The following is a 7,342-nucleotide window of genomic DNA, read 5'->3' on the forward strand; positions in this document are numbered from 1 at the left end:
CTATATCCTAGCAATGATATAATTTAGGGCCGCGCCCTGCAACAATTCAATGGGCTCAAGCCCTACAACACGGGTGCTACAGTTCTCTTACCTGTATCCCGAGCTTTCCGATGCACCAAGATCACAAGCACGGTCCTCTATCCCGAGCCCCTCCGAAAACCTAGTCACAACGCATATGAAACACCCTTTAATGCTAACCAATCCAAAACCACTTTCCGGGGCCAATCCCACACTCTCGGAACTCCCAAATCCCTAAACCAATACATCGAAGACATCCCCCGAACCCCCGGAGCAAAGGCTCAAAATTGCAAAATCTTGTGTTCTAAAAATGGCCTAGCGCCGCGGCTGAAAATAGTCTAGCGCCGCGACGCTGCCCTAGAGGGTCGCGGTGCCCAGCAAGTTAGAGAGCTTCCCCTGCCCAGAATCAGCCTCGCGCCGCGGTGCCCAAGAACAGGGCCGCGGCGCTCCCTCGCGAACCCAGAAATCTGGGTTTTTCCTCTGCATTTCCCCGAGCCAAAACACTCCCAAATCATCCCAAACTCACACCTAAGCCCCAAAACCAATTCAAAACCCCAAATAGACCCTTCAACAACCTATAAACATCATCACCTAGCTCAATTACTCAATCACACCCAAATATCCACTTTTGAGTTTCATGCCTTAGTAATTCAAACCAGAAAGTTAAAAGCTTAAACCTAAACCCAAACCACACCTCAAATTCCCCAATTCATAACAGAGATAAACTTTACAATTACACAGAATCCTTACCTTGAATGAAGGGTCCAACCTCCAGCTTCCTTGCTTCTAGCTCCAAGTCAAGCCCTATAATCCCACAAGCTGAATTCCCACAAAACCAGCCATAACTATCCTTGAATTTTCCTCATTCAATCTCTGAAAACTCAAACTTAAATTCAACAAAGCAAAGTTCTAACTCTTACCTCTGAATAACCTTGGCCTAAGCTTGATCTTGATTACTTCAAACCCCTTAATTCTCCTTTCAAGACTCAAATTCAACTTCCTTCTTCTGCTTTTCTTTTGTTCTATTTCTAGGTCTCAAAATTCAGCATAAACCACTTTCACCAAGTATTATACATGAACCACCCTTTCCCTTCAGCTCAAGCTTATCTATCCCTAGCCAATTGACCATTTTACCCTTCCTTTAATATCCCTTTCCTAACTAAACCTCAAGGGCACTCTTGTCCTTTTACTTACATTACAATTCTACCATTTCTCCAACAAAACCTGTTACTCTCAGTGGTTACTAACAGTTACTCAAGTTACCATATTACCAGTTACCATTATCTCTCAAGAACTAAATTACAAAATCCCCGAAATACCCCTAGGCTCCTCCCGAGCCGAGTATAAAATCCCGTTGTGACTTTTGAGTTATCTAGCTCCCTAGGACCGTCTCGGCATGTGCATCATATTAATGTCACCACATCCACGTGGTACAAATCACATAATATAATTATCACATTTATGCCCTCAACGGGCTAAAATTACCAATTTACCCCTATCATGCAAACAGGGCCCACATGCATATTTATACTACCTAAACATGCATTCTAACCACATATTCATTTAAATTCACATATTATCATATTAATTCACTTATTGCCCTCCAGGCACGCTAACCAAGGTCCTAAACCTTATTAGCAACTTAGGGTGTTACAAAACAAGTCGAACATATCTGAACCTGCAAAAGAAGATCAAATGTTAGCAGGATATCAAATACAAACAAATCATAAAGTAAAGATAAAAAAAGTGTCGGACCTTCTGAATGAGATTCGGGTTCGAACGTGTCTTCATCAAAATCATCTGAAGCAAGTAGCGGGTGTGCAGATGCACCAACCTCATCATCATCCTATCCAGCTAACACGGGCGAAGAGGGTACATCCTCAACATGAATAGGTCCCAAGGAGTCTATGGTGTTCACGGGCTTGGGACCATCTTCATCCGGAACATCAACTATAGTAACAGGAAACCGCCCAACCTTCCTAAAGTTATTTGAAGTAATGAGGGTCTTGACATTCTTCTCCTCAGGGGTCATGGAAATCAACTCCTTGGCCCTAACAGTCATAGCCTGGGTATAGAGCGATCTATAAAAAGGCCCGACGTGCTTAAACTTTGAGTAGTTGGCCTCTGCATCCTTAGTGAAGAAATAGGTGTCGGTATATCTAAATGCCTTGCTATTTCTATAGATCTCTTCCAAGAAGGTGTTAGTACCCTCACTCGTATAATGGTTGAAGTGGAAATACCCCGAGTTGTGCTAAGAAGGGTTCGTCTTTAGATCAAATAAGTAGTTGATCTCATGAGGTACTAGAGCAACCCATTTTCTACAATGATAGATAATGTACAATGTAGATAACACCAAGATCGCGTTGGGAGCCAACTGAGAAGGACTAATACCAAAATAATTTGCCACGCTCCAGAAGTATGGATGAAGAGGAAGTAGGGCACTAGACTTGATGGCAGAGCATGTCCAGGCACACACACCCAAAGGTGGGTCCTCAACTCTGTCATTTGGACCAGGGATAGTAATAGACACGCCAGAGAGGTCAAAGGTCTTCCTTAAGTTCTTTACCTTCTCTTGAGTCATGTCAGAGGCAGCCCCCTTGAACCAAACAACCTCATAATCAGCAGTTCGAGGCTTCTCAACCAATATCCATATGATCTCACTGGCAAAGGTGGCCCCAGAATATGATGAATGGAACTCTTTTTGTTGTCTCTTCTTCTGCTGCACAGCTGGCGAGACTGCCTTGTTCTTGGTAGAAGAGCGAACCACCTCAGGCTGGAACCTGTGAATAGAATGCTCCTAAGAGTAAGTAACCTGGCGATGAGAGCCCTCGGTATGTTCTCACTAAGAAGAAGAGTGATGGGGAACCCGACTGGTATCCCAGTTCAAAGGGCGTGGCAAGGAGTCCTGCTGACCGGAGAGACTCCGCTGAGAAGAATGAATTTGCTGAGATGTGCCCTGAAAGCCACGAGGAGTACTATGCTAAGAAGAGATCTACGAAGAGGCAAGCAAAGAGCCCTAAGTGATGTGACTAGTAATCTGACGATTATCTTCGTAGGGTTGCCAAGTTGTCTGTTTTACTCTCGCCATTAGGCTATACCTTTTCAAGAAGTCTTCCTCACTAAATAAATATAAAGCGGAGCGAGGGAAAATCTTGTTTACCCTTTCCCAGAACATAATGAATAATGAATCCATTATGAATATAAATAAATATAAAGTGGAGCGGAGCTGGACATCTGCAACAAAGGAAAAATAATGAGTAAAGTTAGTATATGAACATAATGAATCCAATAGCTGGGGGCATATCCATTAACTAGGTAGCAAAAGTGAAGAAACTGAAGGAAAAAAAATTAGGGTCCCAGGTGGTCGGCCCATGGTTGGGCCGACCACCCTGGATTTTGGACCCATGGAAGTTGCCCAGGGAGTATGGTGGTCAGCCTATGCTAAGGTGTGGGCCAACCATCCAAGACTGGGGACCCTGGAAATTGTACAAGGCAAGGAAAATGCAAGGGAAACCCTAGCAGTGGTCGGCCCATGATAGAAGCCCTAGGGGTGGTCGGCCCATGATGGAAACCCTAGGGGTAATAGGCCTATAAGGGAATTTACATAGCAGGAAATCACCTCCACCTAGGTTGTGAAACCCTAGAAATTGCCAATCATAGGGCACAAAGACTTGGAAATCACCTATGGCTAGATGGGGAACCCTGGAAATCGCTCAGGCCAATGAATCTAAAGGGTGGTCGACCTATAGGCATCTAAACCCTAAGAATCACGCAAAAAGGGGCAAGGAACAAGCCAATTTTTTATTAAGAAGAGTCTTTGATTCAAGCAAGTCAATTATTTTGGATCAAAATAAAACAAAACAAGGACATTTAGACAGATTCATCAAAAACGTAAAAATTGGGAAAGAATACTTACCAAAGAGGAGATATGCAGAGTTGATGAAGAATTGGAGAATTCCACAGCTCAGAACTTCCTGAAGGAGGCGAATGGGTCAGGAGTCTGATGAGTGAGGCCCTACTTATAGCCTCTCAAGCTAACCATATTTTTAGGAATTCAAAATCCTTGAAAAATATCTGGTATGGTTAAAAATTCAAATTGCATGAAAAAAATCTTATATTTTTAGGAATTCTAATTCCTTGAAAAATATCTTATATTTTTAGGAATTCAAATTCCTTGAAAAATATTTTATATTTTTAGGAATTAATACCCTAGAAAAATATATTATATTTTTAGGACTTCAAAACTCCTTGAAAAATATATTATATTTTTAGGACTTCAAATTTCCTTGAAAAATATACTAGATTTTTAGGAAATTAATTTTCCTTGAAAAATATAATTATTTTTAGGAATTACAATTATCCTTGAAATCGATAGTTTATAAAAGTACTAAGTAATGTCCCGAAGGACTTTGTTGTTAGAGTACTGCTATGATATGTTTCTTGGGCCAGATCAAGTTTAACGTAATGTTAAACACATTACAATAAACTTGGGGGGCAAATGTTATCCCTCAAAAATCCAGGGATGGCGTGGCGAATGAGAAAGCGACATGTGACACCACAATTCGTGAAAAAACAACAAAGTATCAAAAAAAGACCAATGGACAAAGATGGATAGGTCCAGAACCTATAGGAAGTCGACCAGGCCTAAACCCCCTAAGGGTGGTCGGCTCAAGCATGCCCAAGAACACCTTGGGGTGGTCGACCCACCCTATCTTTCATAGGGTGGTCAGCCTACACTCCCAAAGACACTTCTCTTGGTAAAACTCACGCTCATTCAAACTGATATCAGTAGGCCTAGCACCCAGAAGATCACAATCCTAGTACTCATAGGACCAATGGGCCTAGCACCCAAGCTCTAAAGGGTCGTCGATCCTAGTACCTAAGTCTCATAGACCAATCAAGACTTAGCGTTTTCTCGAAGGTCTAAATCATGCACTATCGACCATGATCCAGAGACGACAACAGGATGACCCACGATCTCATAATCATGGGAAGGTGGACACGTATCTCCACTCCCAATGATCGTGTACCAAACCACGATCCCACTCTTACTGATCATGTAACAGCCCCTGGCTACTATAAATAAAGGACCCAGGGCTTCATTCAAGAGATCTCTTTTGCTAGACTTTTTGGATCGATCTTTGGGACAAACCTGTGATGAGTGAAATCTGAGTTTATCTTTGTAATTTTCTATCGAGTGATTAGGTTATTACTGTTCAGAAGAACATGGATGAACCACTATAAACACATGTGTGTTTTGGTTAGATATTTGTACTCTGTTATATATTATATTCACTTCGTTCAAAAGGTGTCGTATACTGTACATATGGCTGTTGGCCAATTTCACAGGTCAACAATTACTTATTTAGTCGGAAACAAATTTTCTTGATCAATATATCCATACTTGTTTTATTGCTACTCTTACCCTATACAGTGTTTATAGAGCCAATCCAGGGACCTATGGACCGATAATTCCAAGCTCCAATAAATTTAGATTATTAATTAATCTCTTTAATATAATAATCTTATTTATTATTTCCAAAATTATTCCACTAAAAATATGGGAATAAACTCTTGTAATTATAGACTTATATTTACTGAGTACTTTATTAAGTGTCCATTAATATAATCACTTCATGAAGTTTAATCCTCCAATAATTGGTTTATAATTAGAACTTGGTTAAATTACCATTTTACCCCTCTAATTATCTCTTTATCCTTAAGTATCATGAATTCACTAGCAAAACAATTAATTTATAAACTAGAAGCCTCAAACTATTTAATTCCATAATTAACACTTAAGGGAACCATTATTCAATCTTCTTATGAAGAAGGCTTGGATTCCATATCTGTAAATCATGTCCCCAACCATCTACATCTATGAGCCCCTCTAACAAAAGCCTTTAGCCTGATCATTCTAAAAGACTCTAATGAGTGAATCAAAGGACCCAAATAACATAAATAGGATTTCATGATAACTTCATGATTTAGATCAATTTTCATATGATCCTCTAGTGATATGATTATAACTCATTAAGGTTTTGCATATAAACAGTTGATATGACAATAACGATATTTAGTGAAGGGTTCAATGCATATCGGGCCCAGTCCTATGTACTCAAAATTACATAAAACACATCCACAGACATGTCTATCTGTATCAGTGATCTGGATCTAGATATATGTATTCATAATACCAGTGGACCATAGTAGCATTGTTTGATTAAAGATTCCATACCTTTAATATAAACTACGGACGATTTAACTCATTATCTATAATCTTAATCCTCTCGTATGTATATAAGATTATAACTATAGTAATGAATTAGGAATTTCAAATATTTATCTCAATATTATTCAACAATAATAAACATTAATTATATGAAAATATTTCTTTTATAAATTTCATAAGTAATAAACTACTTTCATTGCTTTAAGGGCACCTTGCCCAATAATCTCCCACTTGCCCAAAGCAAATGATGCATCTTTTCCAACCCCATACTCAGTACAAGATCGTGAAAAAAGACTTGGCAGATAAAGTCGTGGTTAGCAGATCCTTAAGGTTCTGTTTTGATGCTACCTTTATAAGAGTAACGTCACTTGGTTCACTAACCTCGATGTCAAATTTTGACCATCTTTGTCTGATTGAAAATCAGAATCATTGAATCCAGTGGAATCTAGGTTTACACCTGAATATACCAATATTTTGTTTCCTATTCTCATTGGATGCTTGAGAATGTGCTTTACTCCAATCCTAGATTGGATTGGTAATGACTAACCATCCACTGCATAACAAATGTCAGGTCTCATATACAACATGGCATACATTAGACTACCTACAACTGAGGCATAAGGAATCTGTCTCATATCCTCTTCCTCACAAATGTCAGGACACTACTCCTCGGTAAGGATAATTCCTTGATGGGTTATGAAATAACCCTTCTTGGAATTATGTGTATTAAAATGCATGTGCACCTTACTAATATAAAATGCATGAGACAAAGCTAGAGCTTTGTTCTAATGATCCCTTAGGTCTAAATGCCCAGAACATAGCTTACTCCTTCCTAATCTTTCATTTGGAACTGCTCGACTAGTCATATCTTTAACACTTGATAATATTTCTACATCATTCCTAATGATAAAAATATGATCAATGTAGAAACCTCCTTCCTAACTTTGATGTGTTTATAAACACACGACTCATCAACATTCTGTTCCAAACTGTACGATTTCACTGTTTCATCAAATCTAATATTCTAAGACTAAGATGCTTGCTTTAGTTCATTAAAATGACTTAGCAACATACAAACCTTTTGTTCTTGGA

The sequence above is a fragment of the Humulus lupulus genome, chromosome 4, assembly GCF_963169125.1.
Source record: "Humulus lupulus chromosome 4, drHumLupu1.1, whole genome shotgun sequence".
NCBI lineage: Eukaryota > Viridiplantae > Streptophyta > Magnoliopsida > Rosales > Cannabaceae > Humulus > Humulus lupulus.